Below are 14,288 nucleotides of genomic sequence, written 5' to 3'. Positions count from 1 at the left end.
GCTGGTGTGTCTTCAGATCACTTGAAGAATTGAAACTCTTGTCACAGTGTTTACACTGAAAAGGCTTTTCTCCAGTGTGGATACGCTGGTGTGTCTTCAGGTTATTTGATAATCTGAAACTCTTGTCACAATGGTGACAGTGGAAAGGTTTTTCCCCAGTGTGGCCACGTCCACTTGTCTTCCCCCATTCATCACTAGCTTCAGTGAGTTCAGTGTCAGATTCAAGTTTAACTTCAACTTCAGGGCAGTGTGAAGAGATGTCTTCAACTTCACTTTTCACTGCTAGTAATGTCAACATTGACCCAACAGGTTCCTCTGGTCTTTGAAGTAGTTCCTCCTGTTCCTCTTTAACGTGTGGAGGCTCTGGTTCCTCCTGGAGCAGACTGGAGCTCCTCTCCTGTTCAGGAGAAACTTCCTCTTTACACACAAAGAGTTGAGGTGCTGGCCAGAGGCGTCATTCTGTTTTCATCATCTTCATTTTTTACAACTACTAATGTGAACATTGACCCATCACCCTCCTTTGGTCTTTGAAATAGCATCTCCTGTCCCTCTTTAATCTCCGGATGTTCTAGTTTCACTTGAACCAGACATAGGCTCCTCTCCTGCTGTTCCTCTTTAATCTGTGGATGTTCTAGTTTCACTTGAACCAGACATGGGCTCCTCTCCTGCTGTTCAGGGGAAACCTCCTCGAAATCTGGAAGGAGGAGAGGGGAGGCAACATCAGCAGAGAGAAACACATTGTGTTTTCTGTCACTCTCTGAGCCAGATTTGGCCTTCTTAACACTTTTAATGCAGGGGAAAATTTCAGAATAAAGGGTGCTAGAGTGCCAAACAGATGAGATTTTACTCTGAACCCCCCCCCCCCCCCCCCCCCAGCATACCACTGCATGAAATAGAATGCTACAGAGTACAATATACAACACACACAAAACACTACTAGTACATACTACACACAATACCTACTACACACATTAAAGGACCTGAGCCTCCTCAGGAGGTACAGTCTGCTCTAGGGATGCAACGATATAGTAACGAAAACAGCAACATTGATTATGTATCTTATCGTTTTGCTATGCAAATAATCGATTGTATCAATACTATATTTTTGTGCACGGTATTTAGCAATTTTCAGAAGATAAAAGGGGATTAATTACTCAATTTAAAATAATGTAAATGTATTTTAAATAGTCGGATCACCATAATGAACCAATATCGTCCATGTATCGTCAACCGTGTATCGTATCGCTGTTGAAATAGATCGTTACACCCCTAGTTTGCTCTGTCCCTTTTTGTAGACTCTGTGTTGTCTCGCCAGTCCAGGTTTTTATTCAAATGGACAACGCGTTGCTTTTTTGGGGAGAACTAGCTCCCTTTGGAGGAGCAAGATACAGCCAGGTCTTTTGCAGGGTCCTTACAATAGGTTTTAAACTCACATGTTCAATGATTGTTTTTTTCATGATTGCATTTGTTTTTTCATGATTACATTTACTATTTTCTGGTTATCATATGCATTCTACTCATTACCTTTTTCTATAGCCACATGGTCGGCACCAAACCAATGCTACGTCCTAGCTACGTGTGTATTCAGCTCTACAGTTCCATCATCAAAAGGTACTGCTTTAGACTTGTGCTTGAATTAGGCATGTACGTTTACTGTTTTATTTTTTCTTGAACCGTATATGTTTGGACAGTGGACACCTTCCTTGCATGAACAAAAACAAATCTAAATGTTTCGTTGTCCATTTCTGTACACCTAGCCCTCATCCAAACAAACTCATTTGCAATGACCTACCAACAGTGATGAAGAAGTGTGTGAAAACATGTAAGGTAGGTGATGATACCAATTTGTTCAGTGGCATAGCAGGCACTACCCTCATGTGTTTTACAAATCTTTGTTGTATAAACACGTCTGTCATCTCGTCTCTGTTCATTTCATGACAGTCACGCAGTCACAGTAAGTAACCTGAAACTGGCACGTGTGTTACAGCGGAATGTATGGGCCACGTGTCGAAAATAGCAGATCTACAAGCAGGGGTGTGTGCTGAAGGCGGCGCGCTAGTTCTGGGAACCCATTGGCTTGAGAGATGAAAGAGTTCTGAAGATTTTTTTTATTTCCAGCACAACAGCTTCCATATCACACGCCATGCGCCCCTTAATGGGACACTTCACCCTTTTTGCAAAAAAATATATGTTAATGACATTTAGAAGCTTTAGATCACTTTCCTGGGGGTATTTATGTGTGTAATATGTGGTTTTAGTTATTTTAGTTTGTAGCAGTGAGCCTGTTGTCTCTGATGTCATGGACACTGGTCTCACTACCTTCCTGGACTACAATTCCCATAATTCTTTGGTGCACTGCTCCTCCTTGTGGATAGGGGGAGAGCTGTCTTACTGAGACAACATGTAGTCCAGGAAGGAAGTGAGCCCAGTGTCCATGACATCAGAGACAACAGGCTCACTGCTACAATCTAAAATATCTAAAACCACATACGTATTACACACATAAAGATCTCCAGGAAAATGTTCTAAAGCTTCTAAACGTCATTAACATACATTTTTTTGCAAAAAGGGTGAAGTGTCCCTGCTGACGTCACGTTGCCAGACTCAGTGGCAAAGATTTCAGCACCTTTTGAATCCAAAGTACAACAGGACAGTCAGAGAGGAGCACATGTTTAACTAGCTGTAAATAAAACGGTACCTACCCATCCTGTACAACTTTACTACGGGTTGCAGCGTTGCATCAGACAGTCCATGTCCCTGGCGGTCCATATCCCGCTGTTCCTCTGACCGTGCTGAATGTCTTTTGGAGGCCATCTCTCTCCTGATGGCGTGAGATCTCCTCCTGTGGTGCTCTGTGGAAATCACCAACAGAGAAGAATGTTTAGTTATCATTCAGCATCCTGACATGCTGTCTCCATCATGGCCATCGGACATAGATGCCACACACACACACACACACACACACACACACACACACACACACACACACACACACACACACACACACACACACACACACACACACACACACACAGTCGTGAATACATGTTCATGAAGGAGAGTTTATGAATGAATAGTACGACTGCTTGGGGACAATTTGATGTTTAAACAACGTGTCCACTGGAGCTAAAGTGAAAACATTCACCAACAATAGCAGATCCACAAGCTCAAACAACGCATCAAGCATCAAGTTGAGACTTATTGTGGGCTTGTAGATCAGCTATTTTAGGTGTGGTAGTCCATATTTTAGGTTTGGTGGTCCAAGTATAAAGGGTTTAAGTGGTTAAACTGAAGAGACATTGTTATAAATTCCAAATATAAAAGTATTCTGCAGCACCACTGGACCAGCTGGGCTACTCACTGTAGGCTCATCATTAACCCTAACCCACCCACTGGGCTAGTCACTGTAGGCTCATCATTAACCCTAACCCACCCACTGGGCTAGTCACTGTAGGCTCATCATTAACCCTAACCCACCCACTGGGCTAGACACTGTAGGCTCATCATTAACCCTAACCCACCCACTGGGCTAGTCACTGTAGGCTCATCATTAACCCTAACCCACCCACTGGGCTAGTCACTGTAGGCTCATCATTAACCCTAACCCACCCACTGGGCTAGTCACTGTAGGCAGTGTTGTACCCGAACGCGTTCAAAGAACCATCGTTCACAAACTCCTTCATATTCAGGGTGAACGTGAACGGAACGTACAGTATTTCTACTTGATGAACGTCATTGTGAACGCGTTCATTTCTGGCGTGTGTGAACGTCACTTTCGCAGGTTCAACTTCAAGAGTGAGTGAGTGTTTCCATAGAGCCTTCCAGGCTAAATCCCGACGCTAAAACATACACCCTAAACATGCCTTAAGGCTCATACATAGTCTGGATTTTCGGTGGTGGGGTGACCACCGAACTACAACATGACGTCACTGAGGTGACCACCGAACTTCAACATTCAATTCAATTCAATTCAATCTTATTATAGTGACAAATCACAACAAGTTGTCTCAAGACACTTTACAACCAACAAAGATCCACCCAGAGCAAAGCAATATTGCGACAATGGTAACGAAAAACTCCCCTTTAGGAAGAAACGTCAGGCAGAACCCGACTCTAGGATGGGCGGCCATCTGCCTAGACCGTGACGGGGGACGGGCGGGGGGACGGGGGTAGAGGGAGGGAGACAGAGAGAAATAGACAGGTGGTCTCCGTGGAGGGGTCTGGTCCATGACGTCACTGAGCCGCGGTGAAGAGCAAACCACCGCCACCGCTCCAGCCCATCTCTCTGTTTTTACTCACCACCGCTCAACGTTATTTCAGCTCCGGCGGTCAGCTCACCACCGTAAATCCAGACTATGAATAGGCCTTTAATATCTAGCGAAAAACCCACCAATAAGTCCTTATCCGACACAAATTAACTAATCTTTCTCAGCCGTCACTGGAGCGCGCATATAGCTACTGCATGATGATCATGCATTCATGCTGCATGCACGCAGCACGCAGACAGACAGCAGACACTGTCCCAACTCCCAACACAAACACTAAGGAAACTTGTTGTTTGTTTAAACATAATATGCCACGATGTTGAGGAGGTACGTGTCCATAATATCGAACGGCCAACAAAAGACATCTCTCTTCCACAGTTAGTGAAGCGCACTGATGCCTGATTTATTCTTCGTCGTACAATGTGTTCCGTGCTGAAAATAGCTGATATACAAGCTCACAACGTGTCACGTATGCAACACGTTGTAGCTGTAGATCAGCTATTTTCATCATGCGGAGAGATGCAGGCTCTGAGAACATTCAGACACGTTTGCCTTCACAATAAAAGAATGCAGCTTTCAAAAGTGTGCCCATATAGACTAGGAATATATTTAAGAATTCGGTGGCATTTCACATTGCAAAAGAGCAATTTTTGTAAAAAAGAATGATAGACTTAAAAGTTCCTCCAACAATCCCCTCAATATAAAAATCTAAGAGTGCATTAATACAAACTGAATGACCAGACATAGACGTCTACAATGATAAGTTCAGGAAAAAAGAAATAAATAAAGTTACTATGTTACTATGTTTACCCAGGGTAACTGGACTAATGATGATGAATTCCTGTTCTGTTCTTTAACTATATAGAAGTGTCTATTTGTACGTCTCTAAATGTTTTGATGAATTGAACATGGTGGACCCTGTTAACTGTCCACTCACAGTTAACAGTCTTTGTATTGAGTTTGTGCTTGAAATGTACTGTAATTCTGCAAACTGGTATTAAATATTTCAATCAATCAAAGCTCAAGAACTTGTTTACAGCCAGGCCCTGCTCATAGAACATTTCATGGTAGGGGTTCAATGCCTTGTTCAAGGGCACTTCAGCGGTGGTAATTTGAACGTGCCGGTCCGGGGATACGAACTAGCGACCTTCCGATATCAAGACCACGCTCCGCAAACCGTTCGACCACCACTGCCCAAAGACATGGACATGTAGTCAGTGTTCTGCGCTGGCTTTTCAGACGCCCTATGTAAACATTACATTGATCTGCGTTACAAAAGAAACGGTCAAACTTAGCCCTGAAACATGACTGCCATGATAATTATCATGACAGTCAACTACAGCCTGTTTTACGCAGTCGCTACATTTACAACCAAAACGTATATATAAACATTCCGATTTAAAATATAAAGTACTCACAATTTGTCCCACGGGTGTTAGTTAGTTGCTGCACCAGTGATTAGCATTACTGCATCCCGCGTTGTTTAATAAAATCATTTTTATCCGAGCGCCCCTGCTACTTTTTTCAAACGGGGTTCGTTTGGGAAACCCACAGTTGCACACCGGAAGCGCACTCGCATATTAGTCTGTATTGGCAGGGCGGTCAGCGTGCCTATATCGAACACACAGAGTGCCACCCTCCTCCCGACCGATAGGGGCGCGTAGTTGAAAGCCAATGGCAAAATAACAGCTCGGATAAAAATGCTTTTTATTAAACAACGCGGAATGCAGCAGTGCTAATCGCTGGTGCAGCAAATTTCTAACACCCGTGGGAGTCGGGACAAATTGTGAGTACTTTATATTTGAAATCGGAATGTTTATATATACGTTTTCATTGTAAATGTAGCGATCGCGTAAAACTGGCTGCAGTTGCGCCTTGACTCTCGTATGAATAGGAGAGTCATGAACCATGGCTAGGTCAAACTATAAAGTCTGACACAATAACAGATACAAAACGACTAATCCACACAATTAGCGACCACTGTCACGTGACAGTGTGCATTTCAACAGATCTTACGTTAGTTTTAGGCTACTATTCAGTATTTAAGTCCGACGTCATTTTGTAGTGCTACGTTACGTCCAGGTCCAAGTGGCACCAGCTCCCGTCCCGCCGTCCGCATCTCATTGTAAATAGATATTATTATCTATATTATTATTATATTATTATGTTATTTTTCAGAAAGGAAGCCAATGAGAGTTAAAATGGGTCTTAATGCTTCCAACTCGAGTAGAATTGTTAATGTTTTGTACAAGTGTCCATGACAACAAAACTATGTGATGTGGAGACAATAAAGACTATTATTATCATTATTATTGAAGGTGGCAATCCATTTGATCGGTAAAATATTTCGGGGGCATATTTAGAATGTGTGCAGGCTTGAGTATGTTGAATCTGGTTTGCATTAATGAGGATTTAGTTGACACAATAAAATAAAATGGCGATAGTATTCCATGTGGGGCAGACGGCCTGTCACAGCCAGATTTGGGAGAGCAGCGCAGCTTTGTTGTTGCGAGGAAAGCGGTAAAATGAGACTTTCGTGGTTGTTTTCGTCTCAGATGTAGTCCGACGGAGCGTCACAGTATAACTCTATGGGGACACAAAAACGACACAAAAGTAGGACCCGGAAGTATCTCAGGAGGGGGCGCTCACGTCACGGCTAAAATACTGAATAAAGAAAACAAAAATAGTATAACTTACTTTATCAGAGAAACAGCAACGAGGGACTTAGCTTAGCTACTAGCACAACTGTTGTTGTTGTGACTGGAGCAGTGTGAGAGAAATAAGACGTTTGAGTGAATGAAGCCCTGGTTGCTCAAAGCTCTGGGTTGTCCTCTGTGTGTCTTCAGGTTGAAAAGGACAGACAGTACCTCAAAACGACCGACTGCTTCAACTTTGTTCAACTTTAGCTACAAAACGTCTGTTCACTTGGAACGGACCGACCCAGCGAACACACATGGTTGTTGTGCACATGCGCATTAGCACTGGAGCCAGTGTTGCCAACTCTCGTGAGAGAAATGAGCCAACCCACCTCCAAAAACAAGCCAAAACAAACCCAATAACATCCCCATATAATCCTAATAAAAATGATTTGATGCATTTATCATCATACATACTATGTATGTCTATGATAATCAATGTTTTAGTAATTTATTTTATTTATTTTATTATTTATAATAATTAGCCCATAAAGAAAAGAAAAGGATCTCTGGAAAAGAAGATGCCAAAAGTCGCAAGAAATAAGCAGACTTGGCAACCCTGGCTGGAGCGTGCACGTAGCATAAACGGTCGCTAGGGGGAGCCATGGTACAGCGTAATACTATGCAGCATAGGAATTATACTATAGCAAATACATATTATATCCGTTACACCAGTGGTTTTCAACCAGTGGTCTTAAGGGGTTTCTACTTTCTACTGTAGGTGGTCCCCATGCCAAACATTGCAACAATGCTGGTTAACAAACTGCCCTCCCACTCTGGGCGTTTTGGTGTAGAGCACATCAAAGCCTTCTACAAAAACCTAGGTGTTTGTAAAGATTATTTCAAAATGGCAATGGTAACAACTGAGGAGGTACTTAAAAAACTGAGTGCCCTCCAACCCCACAAGGCCACTTATATACACAACACGTACTCTGGTCCCAGAGTTATTGTATAACTGCTCTCAATGATGACGTAAGTAATACAACATTATGTTTCTGGAATGTATAAAAGTCACAAAGTGTAACGATAAATGTTAACATTAGTATAGTGTGCAAAATTAAGTATATATCTAAGTATATAATTCTATATGCAAAAACTAAGTTAAAATTTCTAGAGAGTCTCAGCCATCTCAACACGCCTTGGCCTCATTATCCACAGAGAAAAGACGGAGATACTGTAACGAGGACTATTGAAGATTGAATTGAAGATTGAAGACTAGAAAGAGTCAAACAGATATATACAAATCCAACTACAGATTACGGAAGTATTTTAGATCATGTATATTTTAACAAATGTGAAAGTATTATTAAAGAAATTGAAGTTAGAGACACATATTACTCTGATCATGATTTAGTATTAATATCACTATAGTCCAACATGAAATAGATTTAAAATAATTGACAATTTACAATAAATAATACTTTGTTAATACAATAATTATACTGTATAATATATTTTAATTCAGTTTATATACTTTTTTTTCTAGGTGTTTACATGCATAAAGTAGATAGGTAGTAAATAGTTACACCTAATAATTAGCCATTTCAAATGTTCCTTCACAGAGATATTGAGATTCCACTGTTTACAGAAACATTATACTGTATAACATATTTTAATTCAGTTTATATACCTTTTTTTCACATATATATATATATATATATATATATGCATATATTTATTTGTCTCTGAAAAACTAAAAAGGGATCCAGAATATATCTACAACGATAAAACAGTATTTCTTATATAGATAGAAACTTGAATCATACGTAATAATACTAGATGTTTATATGTATAAAGTAGGTAGCAAATAGTTACATCTAAACATTAATCATTTCAAACGTTCCTTCACAGAGATACTGAGATTTGACAGTTTACAGCGGTCGAAAGGACTTGCTCGCTCTGCTTGCTAGTGTGCAACAAGCAAGTATGCACTCGACAGAGTGCAGTTCTAGTTTAAAACTGTGGTTCACAACCTTTTTCAGACTGCCTGCGACCCGCAAAAATCATGATATTTGAACTGGCAAGCAGTCCTGATAAGCACTTGGAATAGTAGGAGTTGAGGCATGATATTTATGTTGAACAAACATAAACAAATATTGAATGACGTCAAAATGGTTGTCTCTATCTGTAGGCCCTATCTTACCCTTAATAGCCGATCTACAAGCTCACAACGTGTCGATGCAGATTGGCCAGTTGAACTATTTTAAAAGGTTTATAGTAAAAAATGGCAAAATAGGTTTAGGGTCCCTGGCCAGCCTGGGTGCCTGATGGAGGGGAATTAATTAATTTTGAAATTGGGGATTTCTTTGATTATTACATCATCAACATCTACAATTGTTATATCCCAAGGTACCTCCCAGCGAATTTCGCAGACGGCAACACTGCTTCTGGGGACATGCTGCCAGGGGAATGGAGGAGGCAGGTTGAAGGAGACACCAACCTCATACACCCGGCAAGGATGACAGACAGTGGGAAAACCACTGCAGGGAAGCGTGTCAGAGGGGATTTCACAGAGTACTTCCAGACACCACAGGGGCGTGTCCCATGGCAAGATACTGTGGTCAGGCGGGGTCGTCTGAATGTTTAGGGCAGGGGTGCCCATCTCTTTTTTTATTGAGAGCTACTTTAAAAATGACCAGCTCAACAAGAGCTACCCACCCCCAAAAAATATTATCCCATTGCTGAAAATAGTTTAAAAATGTACATGAAGGGGCTTTGGAATAGAGGTGCTGGTGTCATATAAAACAGACACACTCATAGATGGGGAAATGGAATTGGTACTGTTTTACTTTGTATAACTTATGTAATGCAAACTGATGTTTGTGCACAACACACTTTGATGTTTGCAATTGCAAACCAACAACTCTTGTGGGTTTGAGCTGACAGGCCCTATTTGATGTCATTCAATGCAGTCACCTTAATTCAACTGGCAGATGCCTTTTTCATTACTAAAGGATAGACGGATTTAGTACATAGACTAAGAGCCTTTACATATGGTTTTCCCTTTTTATATGAGCCTTTACTGTACATGATTTCCAGTTTTTTTATTTTAGTGTATATTTGCACGTCTCTAAATGTTTTGATTAATTGAAAATGGTGGACCCTGTTTAATGCTTTAACATGGTCGTCCACAGTAAGTTTTTGTATTGACTCTTGTGCTTTAGTTTGACATGTAATGACAAATAAAAGCATTAACATTAACATTATAATGTCCTATGATCGCAGTTATGAAAACTTTTAACCCATTTAGACCTGGGAACGATTCTACAAATGTCTTCTAAATCCTGACAGTTTTCTGACAGTGGTTCTCAAACATTTTCATGTCAAGGACCCCCAAGATTATCTGTATTTGACCGCCGCACATTTTAATCAACTCAATTGATAGTGTACAGATTTAGGCTAGACAAGATTAGATTTCATATCTCTCACACACACATTCAATCTAACTTTCAACAGCAACATATTGTAATAATTTATTGCATCAATAAGTTTGACCCCCTAACCCTAGAGTAAAGACATATGCCTACATAGCTTTCCATCTCACTGGTGTTTTTATTAGCAGTCATGTTGAAAACAGAATTTGCTCCATGAGCAGAGGTAAGGACTGTAAATTCCAAATGGCCAACACGAGAGAAAAGTAAAACGAATGATGTTCAATTACACTGGACTGGAATTGTCACTTGTCAGGGTAATGTGTGTTAGTATACATTCTTTTAACTGGGCATTTCACTAGGGAATGTGACACAAAGTCCAAACTTATAACAGGTTATGGCTTTGACTTTGGAAAAGTAAAGGACATATGGCTTTTGTGGCATGTTCTTAAATTAATCAAGACCAATAACTTCAAATTCACAGGTGATCAATCATTGATCAATTAAAAGGTAGTGCTAGGCTCTCAAATGTATATTTTAATAAACCACTCTAAGTTTAGTATTGACAATTCCAGTACAGTTTGGACCATACATACTGCTACTTTACTTTGATGTCAGATATTGCCCAATGCTATTGTAAGGTGCAAACAAAAATGGTAGAGATGTCAACTCTAAGTAATGGGACACCATATTAAGAAACAATCGTACCCAGAATGAAAACTCACAAACAATACAGATAGAAATGCACAGTGTAGAGTGGATATGAGTGTGGTTTAGCAACTCTCTCCTCCAATCCAGGGGAGCCAGAATGTTGCCGCTTCTCCTTCTAGCTATACATGGTAGCCTGTGTTCTAGCCGGAACCCCAGGACTGGAGATGGGAACTACTGACTTATATTAACAGTTCACAAATTGGGGATAAAGAGTACTAACTGGCTTTCCTGTAATCACACACTAATTTACTCCTGTCATACCAGGTTTACAACTAGCTAGTAGAAGAAAATAGTATGGACAGACACGTACAGGCCTCCAGAACTGAGGTTGGGATTGGGAACCAATGCAGCAGAGTTATGTATCATATTTCAGCTACATAGTATGCATGTTCCACATCTTGGAATGCACTCCAGTTGTGCAGCATTGCTTATCGCAGTGTAAAACAATGTAAACAAGTTTAATATGTAAAACCAACATTTAATTGTTGTAGAAAATGTAAACAGAATAATGCATATATAAATATATAAATACTATAAAAAATAGGAACAAATAAATAATTAATAAATAATCAAACGGCAGTGAAAATGAAGTTGCAGAGAAGGTTGTGAAAATGAACTACACGCAGTTCATAGTTCATTTTCTACAACCCCCCCCTGCAACTTCATTCTCCACTGCCTGTTCACTCTTCTCCATCAGCCTGAGGAGTCCCACTTTAAAATGAACTAGATGGGCTGGTGGCAGAGACCGCATGAAGCTTGCCACACGGAGGCCATGTCTGCCGCAGTCATCTTGCAGGCCCATCATCTGCTCGATGACATCCGTGTGCGCCTCTGCCTGGCTGCCACCATTTGAGCATCCCCCCTGCTGCCCTTCGGTCTAGGGTCAAAAGAATGCTCTCAAAGTCGGAAGAGGCACTCTTCCGCTTCCTAGACCGAACGGCAGCAGATGGGGTGTTTGAGGGGCCAGGAGCTGCAGCTGCAGGAGTGGAAGTGCCAGGGCGTGGGGCTGTATAAGGAGTCGGACTGGGACAGGTAGCAGTAGTGGGAATGGACAGGGCTGGGCCAGCACGACGTGGGACTGTAGCAGGAGTGCGGATGGATGGGGCTGGGCCAGCACGACGTGGGACTGTGGAAGTGGGACGGATTGCAATAGTGGGGATGGATGGGGCTGGAGATGGGGTTGGATTTGTTCTTTGCAATACCGTGCTTCCAAAATCATCCCAGTCCAGGGTTGACGCTTCTTCATCACTGCCACTGGAAGGGTAGATGGTGGGGTAGGGGAGATGGTGGCCAGTCTGGCCACTGCTAGTAGAGGCCAGTCAGTCTTGACTGGCAGTAGAGGCCAGACAGTCCTGACTGGCTGTAGAGGCCAGACAGTCCTGACTGGCTGTAGAGGCCAGACAGTCCTGACTGGCTGTAGAGGCCAGACAGTCCTGACTGGCTGTAGAGGCCAGACAGTCCTGACTGGCTGTAGAGGCCAGACAGTCCTGACTGGCTGTAGAGGCCAGACAGTCTTGACTGGCAGTAGAGGCCCGACAGTCCTGACTGGCCAGTGGCCACCACCCCACTGGTGGATGGCTCACTGGACAGCTGCTCTTCCTCTTGTGCCTAGAAAATAAAACAAAGAACAAGTGTTGTAAACTCACTAAACACAAAATCACATTTGATGAACAAAATGGATACTTCAGCCAGAACACAATATATAGTTTCATATGCCTAATATATTTATGTATTTATTAATTTAATACATGTAAACTATTTTGGCAAATGTCTCAATTCCAACCTAATCATGTCGTTTGTAATCATAGAATCATGCATACCATGCCAATGCATGCATGTATGTATCCAACCACAACGTGGCAACGTTGTTCAAAGAAATCGATAATCTTGCGTGTAGCCGCTATACTATAGCGTATCCTGGATGTATTTATTTACTTACGCTATTTTATTTAACAGTTTGTACAGATGTATGGTTTTAAATGATTGTGCATAACACAAAATACAACTCCTAAAGTGAGCCCAACTATCAAATATGATTTGAAGATGGTGGATTGTGGTCAAACTCAAAGCTACAGGCATGGATTCAACAACATATATTCAACATATATTACATTACAATATTACTGCAGTGCTTACCCTGGATTGAGTGGGTGGCATGTTTGTGGTTGTCGCCCTGTGTTTAATATGGGGCTCCAACCACTGAAGAGCAACGTATAGGTAGGGTGTCTTGCTCTTCTCACCTCCAGCATCACTGCTTGTCTTTTTTTTTATTCTGTTTTTGGCCTTGGTGAACTTGTCTCGCAGTTTCTGCCAGACTTCTCTGCATATTACGCCGGTTGTGTTCAAATTTTGACCAATTTCATTCCATGAATTATATGCCTGCTGTGAGTCTTTGTGCAACTTCATGGTCGGGTTGTACAGGTGCTCATACCTCCTAACCTCCATGGCCAAGTTCTCCTCAAATTCGTTCATTTTTATTTTTTATTTTCCTCTGCTTTCTGTCTACTGCCTGCCTCTATTCTACTCCTTTCTGGTCCCTTTATGTTTATTTCCTATTATATTTATGTCGCTGTCTCTATTGTTTCATTCCTTCGTTCTCTTCCCGCTGCTTTCTTTTCTTCTCTTTTTTTAGCTTGCAAAAACAAGTGGACCGCGCTCCCGACTTCTAGACCAATCACATTGCCCGGAGGCTCCGGGCAATGTGATTGGTTCCCGGCCACCACCGCGGTGCGGTGGTGGCGGAGCGGTGGTGAGTAAAAACAGAGAGAAGGGCTGGTGAGAGCGGTGGTTTGCTCTTCACCGCAGCTCAGTGACGTCATGTTGTAGTTTTGGGTGAAGCGGTGGTCACCCCTTCACCTAAAATCCAGACTATGAATAGGCCTTTACTGTACAATTTATCACATCCCAGTAGTAATTTTACAGAAACGTCCCGTAACTGCATCGCATCCCTGTAGTCCATCCTCTCATCTAATCAAAAACTTGAAAAAGCTACTACTGTGGAAGGGTTATCATGTTTATAAACAATTTAATATAGGGTATAGTTTGCCCACCAATTTTGGAGCTCTGGCTCATGGACTAAAAACCAAAAAGAACTGAACCGGTTCCCATTGGGAACCAACTGGTGGAAAAGGGGACACAGTGTACAAGTTAAAAGTAGCAGAGAGATAATGTCTGTCTGTCTGTCTGTCTGCCTGCCTGTCTGTCTGCCTGCCTGCCTGCCTGCCTGCCTGTATGTCTGCCTGTCT

At 41.8% G+C, this 14,288-nt stretch overlaps 1 long non-coding RNA gene across 1 annotated transcript; it reads right to left on the bottom strand.

Annotated features, from left to right (window-relative positions):
- Window positions 1-602: 602 nt before the first annotated feature.
- LOC310875543 lies at window positions 603-7,113 on the bottom strand. Its single transcript, XR_014570657.1, has 3 exons — window positions 6,963-7,113; window positions 2,703-2,852; window positions 603-694 (listed from the first exon to the last, which is right to left on the bottom strand). It is a non-coding gene; the product is annotated as an uncharacterized lncRNA (long non-coding RNA).
- Between the last annotated feature and the right edge of the window lie 7,175 nt (window positions 7,114-14,288).

This window comes from Protomyctophum parallelum (assembly GCF_964188405.1).
Source record: "Protomyctophum parallelum genome assembly, chromosome: 18".
NCBI lineage: Eukaryota > Metazoa > Chordata > Actinopteri > Myctophiformes > Myctophidae > Protomyctophum > Protomyctophum parallelum.
Note: the sequence above shows the minus strand (reverse complement) of the source record. Positions and strands in the feature narration are given on the sequence as shown.